This window comes from Elephantulus edwardii, unplaced genomic scaffold (assembly GCF_000299155.1).
Source record: "Elephantulus edwardii isolate Elephantulus edwardi_28Jun2011 unplaced genomic scaffold, EleEdw1.0 scaffold00035, whole genome shotgun sequence".
In the NCBI taxonomy this organism is placed as follows: Eukaryota; Metazoa; Chordata; class Mammalia; order Macroscelidea; family Macroscelididae; genus Elephantulus; species Elephantulus edwardii.
In genome coordinates, this window is record NW_006399785.1 from 514,988 (window position 1) to 531,866 (window position 16,879).

The 16,879-nt window shown below is 45.2% G+C and overlaps 1 protein-coding gene across 1 annotated transcript in view; it reads left to right on the forward strand.

Annotated features, from left to right (window-relative positions):
• The first annotated feature begins 6 nt into the window (after positions 1-6).
• Positions 7-16,879, forward strand: part of GPR125 (G protein-coupled receptor 125) — a 211,085-nt gene continuing 194,212 nt past the window's right edge. Inside the window, exon 1 of the mRNA XM_006884506.1 lies at positions 7-107. The gene's annotated coding sequence lies outside the window, so the exon portion shown is untranslated. The remainder of the gene's footprint in view (positions 108-16,879) is intronic.

A 16,879-nucleotide genomic window follows, 5' to 3' on the forward strand; every position in this document is an offset into this window, starting at 1 on the left:
GGGGCCGGCAGGGCTGCGGGCGCCGGCGAGGGCAAGGTGGTGTGCAGCAGCCTGGAGCTCGCGCACGTCCTGCCTCCGGACACGCTGCCCAACCGCACGGTCACCCTGTGAGTAGCCCGGGGGCACTTCTGCGCGCGCGCGCCCCTCGCGCTCCGCTCTGGAGAGGGGTCCCGGCTTCCACGCGCCTTTGTGTGACCTGAGGCGCGTGTTGGGGGTAGAAGCCCTCCCGGGTTGTCGGACTGGAGTGCGGTTCACGCTGGGCTGGGGTAAGGGTGGCAGGTGACACCGCCTCCGAGCTGCCTCCCAGCTTTGCTAAAGTTTGCTCAGTAAAAGTTTGCGGGCGCCGCGCGGAGCCACGTGAGGATGCGAGTAGGAGTAGACACGCAGTCGGCTGGGTTCAAACTCATTCATCTGGCCTGCAGCGCCTGGGAGACGCGGGACTCCTTGAGAAGCGCTGGTGCAATTTCAGCTGCATTTATGTTTTCAGAATATCAAAATACCGCCCTTGTGGTCTGTGCCATCCCCAAGTCCCCAAATGGATCTCCTTGCCATTTGCTTTCTCAATTCTATTGAACAGAGATCCTTTTGACGTTCAGTTGCCGTTCATAGCCAGACTTATATTTGAGATCAAGCCCTGCATCTTTGCACCCCGTTTTATGGGAATTGAGCCATCCACTCTCTCCGAAGGATTAGATTTTCAGATCGAGTTTTCAACCTGAAAGGCAAAGTTTTAGTCTCAAAACTCTCTTTTGTGCTAAGATTCGCGGTTTAGCCCTTCTCTTTGAGCGGGGTGGTTGGCCTCTCTAACTCGATTTTATATTCCAAACTGATTCGGAAAGGTGTAAGCCTCAGTGTTTCTAATGGCTATTTTGCCAACTTGAAATCCGAGCCACCCCCTCCCTCCCCCCGGGCTCAGCGTTCCTCCATGTTGTTTTGGTTGGTTCCCTTAAAAAGAGTCCAGGCTCCTCCATAAAAACATGAGGGCATGGGCATCAACGTGACCGATGAAACAAACCCTAACACACACCATTTAATTACACCCAAGTGAGATGAGGGAATCCACGTGGAAGGGCCAGACATGGTATAAGCAGCTTTTGAAAAAAAAACCCAAACCAATCAAAAACAACAACAGCAAACAAATATCCTTGTGGATTCTTCGTTCGGACTAAATGTTTCACATAAAAATACTGTGCTTTTCTGTCAGCTCAAAGAGGCAAGAAGATCATTAGGATACAACTCTGCTTTGTTAGTTTCCATCATCATCACTTTGCCGTTTGATGATGCAACCATGCTTTTTTTTTTTTTTTAAAAAAAAACAAACAAAACCCAAACCAAAAACCAAACCAAAAAAGATTATTTGACATGGTTAGAGACACCTGGTGACCCTGTAGTAAGTTAGTGCTCAGCTAAGATGTGACAGTTACGAGTATATCTAAGTCATGTTTGAGTACCCACTTTTTGTAAACAATTCCAGCGATGCCAGATCAACGTCTTAATATTCTACTTTGCTGTTGCGGGGGAAAAAAAAATAAAATTAATGGGGATAGGGAAGAAAATCACCCCTCCCTGTTGAGTTAAAATACTTTGCACAGTTTTTCAGAATATAAAACCTGTTGCTGGCAAGTTGACTCAGACTCAAGGTAGCTTGTGTTGTCAAAGTAGTAGAACTGTTCTCTCTGGGGTTTTCATTGGCTGAGGATTTGCAAGTAGATAGCCAGACCTTTCTTCTGAGGGAACTTGAACCACTGGCCTTTTTTTTTTTTTTTTTTTACCAGCCACATGCGTAAATGTTACCATTTGATTAGTTTCCCTTTTTGCATTTGGAAGCTTTCTAGATACAAATAAAATTGGTAATGTGGAAAGAATGGAAAGACATTACAGTATAAACTGACAGATGAAGTTGGTTCAGGGAATTGGGTCCAGTTGAGGGAGGGGTTTATCACTTTATGAGGGAAGGAATCACATCACTGTTGTTAAGTGACTTGTCCAAGTGCACATAGTGGTCTAGCCATTTCCTAAGGTCCCACTGCAGTTAGAAGCTTTTTTATCTTTTCACTGCCCAGATTCTGAGCAATTCCTAGGTGACGGTGTTGTGAAATTTGGAATGTAAGTAATAATGTGGTTACTCCTTCCCAGAAGCCCACAGGTGTTTATGGAGAAAGACTCATGAATTAAAGTCTTAGAATAGGCCTATGATACTGGAACCCAGAGGAGAACAGCCATGGCCATCTTGAGTTGTGGATGGAGAAATGGAGCATCTGAGGAGGGTTTCTGAGCCGGTACAGAAAGGATGGAATGAATGGGCACTGGGAGGAAATGAGGGCAGCGCAGGGGCGGGGATGAGCGAGGGCCTCAGCATGCAGGGTAGGGAGGGCAGGGTCTAGTTGAGATGGCATGGAGTTGGTATTGCTGGCATGTCTTGGACAAGTAACCGGTGTGTGTGTATGGGGAGAGCTAGCTGGAGGGAGCTAGGTCAAGGATGAAGGGGGCTCCCCCTGGTGTGAGCTTTTTTTTTTTTAAAAAAAAATTTTATTTCCCATTCATTCATTGTTGCACACTTTCCTCCCGCCCACTCCTTCCCCCACCTCAGTCCACTTTTCTCTTTGACAAGTAAAAAAAAAAAAATCTTTTATCGTTATATAATTCTCCCTTTCCCCAGTCCACTCCACTATGCCGTTTCATTCTGGACTCCTGTCATGACAGTAATACTTATCCATATAGTCCTCCTAAACAGTACTGTCCCTCATCTCTTTCAATGCAGTATATATTATCTCCTCTTAGTTCCCCCCCTCCAATGTCAGTCCTGCTTTACAACAGTGGCACTATGCAGTATTTGTCCTTTGTTACAGAGATATTTCACTCAGCACAATGCCCTCCAGGGTCATCAATTTTGTATAATATTTAATGAGTTCCTTGTTTTCCAGTGCAGCATAGTGTTCCATCCTGTGACTATACCACAACTTCTCTATCCATTGTTTTTTGATGGGCACTTGGGTTGTTTCCAACTCTTTGCTATTGTAAACAAAGTAGCAATAAACATGGGTTTTGCATATATCTGCTGGGTGGCAGTTGTGGTATATTCCCAGTAGTGGAATTGCTGGGTCAAATGGAATATCTATTTCCAAATCTTTGAGAAAACGCCATACCGCCATACTGCCTTCCACAGTGGTTGCAACATTTTACACTCCTACCACCAGTGAATAAGGGTTCCAGTTTCTCCGCAACCTCGCCAGCATTTGTTGTTTGCCGTTCTGTTAAATTTTGCTATTCTTACTGGGGTGAGATGATACCTCATTATTGTTTTGATTTGTTTCTCTCTTAGAGCTAGGGATTTTGAACATTTCTTCATGTGTGTGTGTTTGCCATCTGAATGTCTTCTTTGGTGAAGTGTCTGTTCATATCCTGTGCCCATTTTTCAGTTGGGTTGTTTATCTTGTTGTGGTGCTCTGGTGTGAGCTTTTATGGAAAAACCTCTCTTAAATCAAAGCCTGGGATTTAACTGAAACATGCAAAGTCAACTAGTAGGAGTTAGAAGGATGCAAGGATAAAATAGGATCCTTTCTGTTTTCCATGAAAAGTAAAGCTATTTCCTTCTGTTTGGTGGGTGGATTAGACTTTAGCGCAGGCCTCAGATCCTTCAGTTTTCTTAGTGAACAAGACTGATTTCCACAGCTGTGTTTATTGAAAAGGGCCTGGAAGAAATCTTTGACTTGGCTGCATTTGCTCCTGTATGTCACACAGGCTTTTGTATTGAATGATGAGAATGTCTGATGATGTTGACACATGCATACAATCAGTTTATCATCACTTAATTTTTTTCCTATGTAAGTATAAATTATCGTTCTTAATATTTCATAGATGTATATCAATATTTGACATTTTAAAAAGTCTGAGAACTTTAGTGTGGGATTTGATAAATTTTTATGTTTACCCTATCTTTTCCAAAATGATAAAGAACCCTGGTGCTCAGAGTGCATTGTGAAGTGGACTGTAACTGAAAGGTTAGTAGCTCGAATCCACCAGATGCTTCTCTGGAGAAAGATGAGTTGGTTTACACCTGGATGGCATAGTGGTAAGGAACTGCGCCGCGATCTCAAAGGAATGTGGTTCAAATCCACCAGATGCTCCGCAGGAGAAGGATGAGAAGTCTCCTCTTGTGGAACTGCCTGCCTCTGAAAACTCTCTGGAGGGTCAGTCTGCATCGGTTCCAACCTGATGGTATCCAACAGCAACAGCAATTGTCATTGGGTCAGAACGGACGTGTTAGCTGACTCTTAATTGGGTTTTTGGAGGCTGTGAATTGTACTGAAGGAGATTGTCCATCCTTCTCCTTCAGAGTAGCTGGTGGGTTCGAACTGCCTTTGTATTGACTGCCCAGCTCTCCTCAGAAAAGGCCACTTGTTTTTGTTACTTGCCATTCAGCTGAAGATGATTGCTAGTGCCCCTAACCGTGTCCTGTCCTGCATTGTCATTGTCCCTGACACACTTGAGCCCATCGTCACAGACACTGTATCAGTGTCTCTCTTTGCTGACCTTCCGCCTTTCCAAGCATGATGTCCTCTCCGAGCTCCCTGCTGAAGAATTACACCCTTGGAAACTGCCCTGGAGGATGCCAGCAGTTGGATTCAACCTGATGGTCGTGGATTTGGTTTTCTTGATTTCCAAAATATTAATGACTATATTAATGCCGCACCATGGTTGTTTTAGGGCTTTATTTTCAGTTTTTAAATTTTTCAAGTAATCTAGCAACAGATTGCAGATTTGCTTTTGACTACTTTGATGGCTTAGGGAGCTCTGGTGGCTGGGTGGTAAGGCATTTGAGCTGCCAGCGCAAAGGTATGTGGTTTGAAACCACCAGCTGCTCCACGGGAGAAATAGAGATAATATCTTCTTGTAGTGAACTGCCTCTGAAAACCCACCACAGGATCAGCTGTGGGTCGGTTCCGACTCGATGGCACCTAACAACCACAACACTTAGCAAAGTGAATTAGTGCACACATTTTGGTTTTTACTTTCTAAAATAGGCTTTTTGTTTGTTGTGAGAAGAACTGGGCATTAATTAGACACTGCCAGTGTGCCCAATGCAATATTAGGTCCAAGGGAAAAAATGCTTGTCTTGTACAGAGGGTTAGACCTAGTTGGGGAGAAAGGATGGCAGGATAGGAAGCTTCGGGAACAATTATGAGCATGTCTGTAATTAAGTAATAAATCCTGTCCTGAACACGGTTTAAAGACTTTTGAGTACCTGATAAGGAGAGAGAGCACTGTGACCTCCGAGCCCTTGGAAGCCTGTTTATTTTCCTGGAGAAGTTAGGACTTGACTGGGGCCTGAAGGAAAGGAAAGATTAGAGTGGTGGGGGCGAGCAGAGGGGCTGAGCCTGTGGTCCTGGGAAGGGTGGGTGGTGGAGGAAGGGCCTTCCTGGAATGTGGGGACTGTGCTGGCTGGATAAGGGACAACCGGCTTTGGGAACTGTGGGTCTGTGTTGTTGGTGAACATTACCTTCCAGTCCAGTGCTCCTCACAACATTCCCATAGGAGGGAGTAGAACTGGCTGGTGAGGTTGGCAAGGCTGGATGCCTTTACGGGAGCTGGATGCCATGGCTGTTGACTTTGAGATTTTGATTACTGACCTTTCAGTTGGTAGCTAGGTGCTTGACCTCTGCACCACCAGGGCTTCCCTGTTATTGTTCGGTGCAGTCCAGTTGACTACAGCTCACAGTGACCTTACAGACACCAGATCTGCACCTTGCCGTATCCAGCATCATGGTTTAGATCTCTGTCCAGTGTTGCAGTCATTGTGCCCATTCGTCTTGTTGAGGGTCTTCCTCTCCTTCACAGACCCTCTACCGAAACAGTGTGATGTCTTTTCCGAGGACTGGCCCCTCCTGACCCCATGCCCAGAGTCTGTGAGGCATAGTGTCACCATCCTTGCCCCTGAGGAGAACGCTGTTTGCACTCCTCCGAGACAGACTTGTTTGTCCTTTGGACAGTCTGTGGCACATACTGTACACATTTCCCAATTCTTCGATGTGCTGGAAGCAATTGAAAATACTGTGGCACCTCGTCAAGTGAACCCTAGTCCTCAACTGACATCCTTACCTTCCAACCCTTTAAAGGAGGCCTTGACAGCGGATTTCCACATGCAGCACTTTGGATTTCTTGACCGCTGTTAACTAAGGAAATTGATTATAGATCACTGTTACCGAGTTGATTCTGGCTTAATAATGACTTCCTATTACAGAGTTGGTAGAAGGACTCTTAGAGTTTTCAAGGTTGTGATCTTTTGGAAGCAGATTGCCAGACCTTACATCCTAGGGACCTGTGAGGGTGTTTGAACTGCCAGCCTTTGAGTTACTACTTCAGTGCTTACAACCATGAGAGCCACCCGGGAACTCCCCTTTGAGCCACATGTTTGTTTAAAGCACGAGCCTGATGAGTCTGTGTATTTAAAGCATGAACCTGATGTGTGGCTCATGTATTTGGGCTGCTAAATGAAAGGTTGGTGGTTCAAAACCAGCATCTGTTCCACAGGAGAAAGAGGAGTGGTCTCTCACTGTGATGAAAATCTACAGCTTCAGGAACCCAGTAGAGAGTTGTTGTGAGAACCAGCTTGGCGGAGTAAGCTTGGGTTGGGTTTGGTCAATCAGGGCTGTGTGTGCAGATGGGGAGAAGAGACGGTGTAAGAAGAGCAAGGACTGCACGAGGACAGCCATATCTCACCATTACCAGCTTCACAAAGGGGAACTGTCCATGTTAATAGTGTGAACAACACAAGACCAGCACCCGTGAGGTCAGATGTGGGTCCCACAGTCTCATACTTGTTTGTGCTCATTTCAGCCTGCTTTCCTGGGTCTGAAATCTGAAACAATAGCTCACAGACTACACAGAACCATATTGAGGAAGTAAAAAAAGTTAGGATCCATGCCTATCAACAAATGAATGGATAGAGAAGTCCTGGTATATTCATACAATGGAATACTAGGCAGCACTGAAAAACAAGGAATTCATTAACTACTATGCTGATAGTATTTAAGACTATGTATAATAGTATAATACTATGTCCTAGAGGACATTATGCTGAGTGAAATATCTCAATCACAAAAGGACAAATATTGCATAGGGCCACTATTGTAAAACAGGACTGACATTGGGGTTGAGGGAAGACAGAGAAGAATGGGAGGAATGATATATGCTGCACTGCAAGAGATGAGGGAGAGAACTGTTTAAAAGGGATATATGTTTAGGTATTATTGTCATGACAGGAGTCCAGAATGAAGGCTGCACAGTGCAGTGGACTTGGGTGGAGGGATTGCATAGCAATGAAAGTTTTTCTTTTACTCATCAACGAGAAAAGTGAATTAGAGGGGAGGAGGTGGACAGGGAGAAAAGTGCAACAATGAATACCTGGAAAGTCTCTATAAACTTTCGTTAACATTAATAAAAAAAAAGTGTTATGATCCAGGTGGTTGTTGTTGTGTACTGTTGAGTTGGAACCGATCCATAGCTGACCCTCAGTGGGTTTTCAGAGGCAGTTAATCATTCGGTAAGAGATTGCTCATCTTTTCCCCAGTGGAGCAGACCAGAGCTCCCTGGTGGTCTAGTATTAAGACTGAATGTAGTACATTCAGTAATAGGGCATTCTATGAATAAAGACAAAGATTCTCACCACTGGACCAATTGGTAGCATCAGGATGGATGGCGAAGAGATTGAGATTGTTCACAGCTTCAGTTTGCCCGGCTCCACAGTCAACACTCTAGGCACCAGCAGTCAGGAAATCAAAAAGCGTATCGTGATGGGAAAGTCTGCTGTTAGGGACCTCTCCAAAGTACTCAAGAACAATGGTGTCTCTCTGGAGACTAAGGTGCGCCTGATACAGGCCATGGTCTTTGCAATCACTTGTTATACATCAGAGAGTTGGAAAATGACTAGGGAGGATAGAAGGAGAATTGATGCCTTTGAGCTGTGGTGCTGGAGAAGAGTATTGAATGTACCATGGACTGACAAGAAAACAAACAGATTCATTCTGGAGAGGGTTAAACCAGGATACTCCTTGGAGGCAAGGATTTTGGGGCTTCGTCTGATATACTTTGGACAAGTTGCAAGGAGGGACAGTCCTTGGAGAGGGACATCATGCTTGGGAGGTTGGAGGGACAGCGCAGGAGGGGAAGACCCTCTATGAGGTGGATTGATTCAGTGACTGGGGTAATCAGGATGGGTGTGTCAGAGGCAGTGTGATTGTCACAGGATAGAGCAGGGTTTAGGGCTTTTGTATATAGGGACAGCACATAACAACAACAACAACAAAAATGAATAAAGATTAGTAGTAAACAGGACAGCTTCTGAAATGTGCTCACAGGCACTTCAACTTTGATCCTCACAGCTTTAGGACAGACAGTGTTATAGAGTTCTTAGTCTTGTCAGTATTGGCTCCCCTCCACCCCTCTCTCCCCAAGTTGTCCTACAAAATTTGATGAAGGCTCTTAGCATAGCTCTCCTGTTGTCCACGGAAGGCAGCAGCCCAAGGTCCACTCCGTCTCATGTCAAGTCTGACTCCACTGTGGCTGCAGCGGCTGTGGCTGAAGGAGAAGTTGCTTTTTCTTTCTTTTTCTTCTTTGCTGGTGGTAAGATTTCTTCTAATTCTGCTGCTGGATCTGCTCAGCTGATTGGTGAGACTAGACAGTCCCCTTGTGGATAGGCTAACGCACCCTGTCTGTATATTCCTGCCGATCCACATGGCAAAGTCAAAATTCAGTGAGTAGGAAACTCATTTTGAATGATAAACTCCACAGATGGACATACAGAACTGAGCATGGTGGTGGGGCCAGAGAAGGATCAGAAAGCAACAGCCAGTGGGACTGAGGTGAGCAAATGGGAGACTTTGGTTCCCAAACCCAGGAGATGGGAGTTTCAGGACTGGCCTGGCGACTGGGTTGGCCAGTGGAGAACTGCTGAGAGATGCTGGGCAAAGTTAACTGAAAATGAAATCCTGGCCCGACTCGGAGAAGTACTGCACATAAACAGAAGAGAAAGAAAAGTTCCAGAAAAGACCTCAATGGCATTACAAGTTCAGTTGCAGATCATTCCAGTAAAGTGAATTATCACAGAAAGCAAGTCGTGTGGTTTTTTCCTGGTTTCTCAGTGTGTGTAACAGTTATGCTTATGGTGTCCTGTCAACTGTGAAGTGCGCAATAGCTTAATGAAAGAGTTTGAAGTTGCGTGAGAGTGAACAGAGGTGTGACACACAGACACGGAGTGCACACATGCTGCTGTGGAACACTTGGCGCCCGGAGGCCTGGTCCACGCAGCATTGCCACAGACCTTTAATTTGCCAATAACACAGTATCTTTACTGCAAAGTGCAGTAAGGTGAGATGAGCCTGTGTTATTGAATGTGCTGCATCTCAGGCAATGAGCTAAAGACACAAATCCCAGCAGATTATAGGTAAACCGATAGAACTCATTCGTTTATGTTGTTCTTGTGCCCTGTCCTATTTGGGACCAGCTCGTAGCTGACCCCGCAGGAGGTGTTCAGGAGCTGGAGATCACACGGGAAGTGATTGCCCATTTTTCTCCCATGGTGTAGCTGTTGGATTAGAACTGTGTACCTTTGGATTCATAGCACAACTCCCTCCATACCACTAGGCCACCAAGAGCTCCCTAGTTTACGTTGTTGTTTTGGTAGGTGCCATCGAATTGAGTGTGACTCATGGTGACCCTATGAACAGCGGATCCGAACGATCCTGTGCCATCCTCACAAAATCCAGCACCCTCAATCTCAAAGCTGCAGTCACTGTGTCAGTTCACCCAGTTGAGGGTCTTCCTTTCTTTCTCTGCCTCTCCATCTGCCCAAGCAGGGTGTCCCTTTCCAGTAAATAGCCTCCCCTAGCAACATGTCCACAATATGTGAGATGAAGCTTGGTCATGTATGCCTCCAAGGAGCCCTCTGGCTGCACCTTCTCCAAGAATATCTGTTCTTTTGTCAGGACGCTTCTCAGCAGAACTCAAAGGCATCAATTCTTCTGCCATCAGTAGTCATTGTCTGGCTTTCAGATGCATGGCAAGTGACTGAAAAGACCTTGGCCTGAGTCAGGCACACCTTAGTCCTCAAACTGACATCATTGCTCCTCAATAATTTGGAAAGGTCCCAGACCTTTCAGCATTGACCTCGTTCAGAGTGACTTTCAACTTTATAAACTCTCCTTTCAGCCTTACAGCATTTCTCAGCGCAATATGTCTACTGATCTGATCTGGCTTCTCATACTACGTGTATTGATAATGGATCCAAGTAAGGGGAAGTTGTTGACAGTTTCAATCTTATCTCCATGTATTATGATACTGCCTTTAGGTTCGTTGGTGAAGATTTTTGTTTTTTGATATTAAGATGTAATCCATATTAGAGGCTGTAGTCTTAGATCTTCTGCAGCAAGTGCTTCAAGTTCTCCTCACTTTCAGCACACACTTTTTTTAAAAAAATACTGGTTTATTTACAAAGTTCAAATACATTGTTTTTCAGACTGGGTTTGCCCCATTTCCTTCACCCCCTCTATCAGATTTTGCAACCTTGTGATTTCCCCCTTGCCCTTCCTAACTCCTCTGCTCGCCCCCCCCCCCCATCTTGGAGGAATGATTCTACAGTAATGATTTTATGCAGTATTTGTCCTTGTGGGACTGAGTTATTTCACTCAGCTTAATGCTCTCCAGTCCCTCCCAGTTTAGGTGATAATTTGCAAAATCATTGCTCCTGCATGCGGCATAGTATTCCAGTATGTGAATGTACCATGATTTTTTAATCCATTCCATTGTGGTTGGACATCTGGGCTGTTTCCATGTTCTTGTGATGGTGAATAATGCTGCTATGAACATTGGTGTACAATTCTCCAAGCAAGTAAGTTTTTGTCATCTGTGTAATGAAGGCTGTTGATGAGTCTTGCTCTGATCCTAATGCCATATTCTTCATAGAGTCCAGCTATCACAGTATATGGGTAATTTCCCAGCATCTTCAAGGCTTGCTTGGAAGTACTGTCCTTACTAAGGCGGGGTCAGGGTGGGGTCGGGGGTGGATGGGTCCTGAAGTTACATTGCAGAGAGCTTCCTGCCAGAACCTGACCTCACCTCTTGGATTCTCATGCTTTTCCGAGAGACCAAGACGTCACTGAAGGGCAGGGGAGGACTGTATTGTCCAGTGGTTAGGTACCACTGCGTCAGCTGTGATCACAGCAGCTCTGTAAAATGCAGATCTGAACCTGACCTTGTCCTTTGCCGTCATCACCATCTCTGCCATGCTCAAGCCCATCGCTGTGGTCATTTACTAAGGGTCTTCCTTTGTTGCACTGGCCATTTTCAGCCTGTGCCCTTTTTTCCGTAGACCCGATGATCTTGAGGAGTAAGGGTGGCAGTACCTCCTTTCACTTCCTTTGGGGACATTATTGAGGGGGGACAGCCTCTGAAAAAGGTCACCAAGCCTTTACCCGCGTGTCACTTGTGATGCATAGTGAGCCCACGTGTCACAGAGTGAAAGTGCTCCATGGAGTTTGCTGGGGTGGGGTCTCTGCAGGAGTACATCTTCAGGCCTCTTTTGGTTCAAACCACTAGCTGGTCATTCATTAGTAGCCAGATGTGAATCTTCCAGGGACAGGTGACGTTTTTCCTGTCTGTGGGCGCGGGCTGACCCTCTGTTCTGTTGGGGATGCAGTGCTGAGGTCGACAGGATCCTTTTACCCCAGGAACATCATCTTGGAATTCAGGTCCTCGGCTCTGGCCCGCATACCTCTTACTGTCACCACAACAAAAGCAGCCCTTGCCATCCTGAGCACTTTGGCTGAGGAGCCCTGGTGATAGTCAGCTGTTAACTAGAAGGTTGGAGGTTCCAATCCACCAGCTGTTCTGTGGAGAAGGATCTGGGGGTCTGCTTTTTTTTTTGGTAAAGATTTACAGCCTTGAGCACCTTACGGGGCAGTTTTCCTCTGACTTGTCCATTGTCTGCGAGTTGAAATCAACTCACTGGCAATGGGTTTTTGTAAAGACCTTGGCCTGGGATCCCAGCAGTGGTAAATTCCACTTCTTTCACCATCCAGCTCAGTCGCTAGGTGCTTTGCACTCACTGTTGTATGGTGTGACCCCCTGGAGCATCCGGGGGGTGCTCGTTACCCTCTCATGTGTCGTGTCCCTGTTTACGTTACCGGACTTTCCTCTCATGAGACCTGTGTACCTGGAAGGTGAGGACTTTGAGACCTGTTCTTGCACAGGGCCGGGTGTCTAGATGGGTGTATAGAGTTCTTTATTGACAGTAGTAATGCATCGATAAGACTGGTGGAAAATCAGGAAAGGAAGGTGATGAGATACGAAGTGTTTAGGTCACCAGAGCAGTTGGAAACTTTTATTTGTGTGGTTTAGGTCAACATTTTATAGCTGTGTTGTTGTTGTTTTGTGCTCTCAAATAGGAACTGAGGCATAGCTGGTCCTGCAGCGGGTTTTCAGAGTCTGTAAGGGGATTGCCCATCCCTCTCCCACAGAGCAGCTGGTTTATTGAAACTGTGTGCTTTTGGGATTGTAGTGCAGCTTCTGACCACTAGGCCACCACCCAATTACAGCACGGGTATCTCCATCTATGTTTATGGTGACGAGGCAACACACATATCAAGACAGAACGTTGGACAGACATGCTGGGCCGATTTAAGCAGTTGGTCCATGATTGAAAGTCATTTTCCAATACAGCGGCAAGGTTTTGCAGGACCCAGCCTCTTCAGCCTGTTGCTTCTTGCCTACTTGGAGTCGTCCAACATCAGCAGAGTATGAAAGAAGTTGGTGGGTTTGGCAGTGAACCAAGTCCAGAGACAAATGAATGCACGAATGCTCGGGGAAGCTTACCCAGTGCAGAAGACTGGAAGGACAGTTTACCGTTGGTGCAGAGATGGTTTTCAAAACAAAAGTGGAAACTCAGAGTAGTTGAGAGGATAGTACGTTATGAAGAGTATTAAGTGAACGCAGGGATTTTCCTGTGAATTTATTATTTTTTTTAAGTTGGCTCTTGAAAGCAATTGTCTTCTGCTTATTTTTTAAAATTGTGATTTGAATGAAAGTTTACAGAGCATATTGTTTTATTCCCAATCCATTATTTATGCACATTTGGCTCTAAAGCAGCAATTAAAAGTACACACTGTGTCTGATCATCTATTCATTCCATATAGTCTTTACCCATCGCAATGTTTATTTTCTTTTACTTAATTTTCTATTCTTTACCCTTCCCCTCCCTGGTAACCATATAACAGTGAGTCTCTGTTACTATGTAAACCTTACTCTATATGTTTAGAACATTGGTCTGGAACAGTATATGTCTTTTTGTGACTGACATTTTCCTCGACATAATGTCTGCTTGGTAGACCCCAGATGAGATGGGTTGACTTGGTAACTGGAGCAATGTGGGTTGGTCTCTTGGAGTCAGTGACACTGGCTCAGGATAGGGCAGGATTCAGAGCTGTTGTTGTACATAGGATTGTATGAGTCACAGGCACATAACAACAACAATAACAGCAACAACAACAACGTCTTCTAGGCTTATCCATGTTTTCACGAATTCTTCATTGTTTTTCAGTGTTACATAGTTAGTATTCTTTTGTGTGAATGTAGTTGTTTCTCTGTCCATTTGTTCACTGAGGGACACTTGGTTTGTTGCCATCATGTTGCTTTTGTGAATATATACACTCCCCTGTTTTCTGTTTATCTTTGCCTTATTAACCTCAAACTCAAACCCATTTCTGTAAAGTTGATTTTGACCGATAGCATCTCTCCCGTGAGTTTCCAGAGCTGGACATCTTTATAGGAGGAGACAACCTTGACCTTGTATAGGAATCAAAATTCTTGAGATCCTCACTAGTTTGATTTTATAATTGTGTCAGTGTTTGCCTCCTAAACAGATGGAAACTAGGCTACACAGCCCTGAGTTTGAGTAGCACATCCAGTCAGATTTGGCAAAGATTAAGAACTCATGTTGTTGTTGTTGTTATGTGCCGTCGAGTCGTTTGCGACTCATAGCGACCCTATGTTCAACAGCCCTAAACCCTGCTCTATCCTGTGCCAATCGCATTGACTCTGACACACCCATCCCGATTACCCCAGTCACTGAATCAATCCACCTCATAGAGGGTCTTCCCCTCCTGTGGTGTCCCTCTACTTTACCCAGCATGATGTCCATAGATGCTTCAAAACCGGACCCACTGCTGCTGCGTTGATGCTGACTGGGAACGAGCATATAGGACAGAGTGCAGTTGTGCCCCGGGTTTGTAGAGGGGAGATCTTTTTCTTTTTAAAATTTTTATTATTGTGTGTGTGTGTGTGTGTGTGTGTGTGTGTGTATTGTCAATTCGGATCTGACTGGTACAGAAGGAGATTGTCCCTCTTTCTCCAGCAGAGCATCTGGTGGATGGGGGGAGATCTTTACTGAAGGAAACTGCTGTAGGTTTCTCCCACAGGGCTGGCTGTTGGGGAGTCTTGGGGAAAGGGCAACCAAGGTGCTCCTTGGAAGCAAGGATGGTGAAGCTTCGTCTAAAAGATTTTGGGCCTGATGGTGTTAGGAGGGCCTGGTCTTTGGAAAAGGACATCATGATTGGAAGGATGGAGGGTCAGCGAAAGAAGAAGACCTTCAGTGAAGTGGATTGACACAGTGCCATACCAGTGGGCTCCCGTGTATCAGAGATAATGCGGACAGCACAGGATAGGGTCAGAGCCGTTGTTTATAGGGTCGCTGAGAATCAGAGTTGACTTGGTGACACCCGGTAACACAACAGCCTCTCAGTTCTCGCTGCGCTCTTGGCCACTGTGCCACGAGGCTCCTTCCGACTCACTCCGTAGGTTTTTAACTGCGGCCTCATGGAGTTCTGTTTTAAAATGGGAGATAATGTGATTTCAGTGCATTACTTGTGGTTTGGCTGGCATTCATACTCAAAAGCAAACACTTTACATCTGAAGAGGGAACTTTAAAAGAAGCACGCAGTTCCTTCCAAAATGATTTTTTTCCACTTATGACTTAAGAATGCTGAGAAATTTCACCTCCCTAGAGTGGGGATGTGGTGGTGTAGTCCCTGGTGTGTTGGTGGTGTGTTGTGCTCTAAACCCAAGAGGATGCATTTCCTAGTGGTTTGAATTGCCCGGTGGTTTGAGGAAGGAGGATAGGCAGTTTCCTCCTGTGTGATTTATGTCTGCAAAATCTCACTGAAGGATCAGCTGTGTGTCCATGCTGACTTGATGGGAATGAGCTGAGTAAAAGAACCCACCCGTGTGTTGGGGTGAGGCTGGAAGAGGATGGTCACCCACTTTTAATTCCAGGCCAGGCGTGTTAAGGATATCAGATTTTGTTTTTCCTTTTTGTGCTCTTATATTTCTTGGTCATATCCTTTCTGTTTGGGGCTGGGAGGAAACAGATGGAAGGTTTAAGGGATTGACATAGGAATAGGAATCCTTATGAGACTGAGCTGGTTCATGTAACAAAATGCTCTTCCTAGACTCTCCCATGGTATATGGAATTTTACAAACCATTATTCCTTAGTGCTGCATAGTATTCCATCGTGTGAATATACTGCAGTTACTCACTCTATTCATTTGTTGATGAGCATTTGAGCTCTCCGTGTTCTTTTTTAAAAATAGGATAACTAGTAAGATTTGTATAAATGTCCAAAAGTAGAAGAGGAAAGGGAGAAGGAGACAGAAAAAGAGGAAGAGTAGAAATCACTAGGGTGACAGAGTTTAGTGGGTGAATTGAGGGGAGAACGTGAAGGAATAGAAAAGACTCAATGGGAACTTGAGGGACTACTGTATTAATAGGCACAGATCATTGGTAATAAATCACATAAAAATACAATGCATATGAAGGATTGTGTGAAACAGTGTAAATGAAATATTGCATAAATACAGTGTCTATGAATGATTGAGTGAAACACTGTAAATGATACATTGTATAAAACACAGTGTATATGAATTTTTTAAAAAGGCAAAAAAAAAAAAGAAAGAAAAAAAAAAGAAGAATGGGAGCCCCGATGACTCAGTCAGTGCTGGGCTGCTGATTAAGCCAGTGGTTCCCTGGGAGAAAAAATCCAGCAGGATGCTTTTGTAAAGGTGGTTGTTCTTTGGTGCTTTTGAGTTAGCTACAGGTCCTAGATCTGTGAACCCTGAGGGAGCTCCGGTGACTGACTGAGTGGTAAAGAGTTGCCCTGCCAGCCCAAAGGCAGGCATTTCAAATCCACCAGGTGCTCCTTGGAAGAAAGACGGGTTAACTCCTGTCTTTGAGGTTTACAGCCTCTGAAAGCCAGCTAGCTGGAAGGTTAAGTTGTGAGTTCTTTCTGACTCAACGTCACCATCACCTAACACCACCAGGGAAGCACGGATGGAAAGCTTGGTGTCATCTTCACCATCTCTACCTGTCGAGTGAGGACCTTCCTTTCTTTTACTCACCTTCGGACTTTACCAGCATGATGATTCCTTTTTTCAGGATTGATCTCTCTTGGCAACATACCCAGAGTGTGCGAGATGAAATGCCATCATCCTTGCCTCCAAGGAGCACTCTGGTTGTCCTTCTTCCGAGGCCGACTTGCTTGTTCTTTTGGCAGTCCGTGGTATGTTGTTGTTAGGTTCTGTTTGACTGTGACTCAAAGTGACCCTGTGACTAGATCAGAACCTCGCCCAGTTCCACACCACCCTAACCACCTCTGCTACGCTTTCACCCATCGCAGTTGTTATGTCAGCTCATCTTGTTGAGGGCCTTCCTCTCCATTGCTGACCCTCTGGCTTTCTCAGCAGCATGATGTCTTTTTTCAGTGACAAGTCCCCTCTTGACAACGGGCCCAAAGTATGTGAGAGACATTTTCACTGCCCTTGCCTCTGAGGAGCA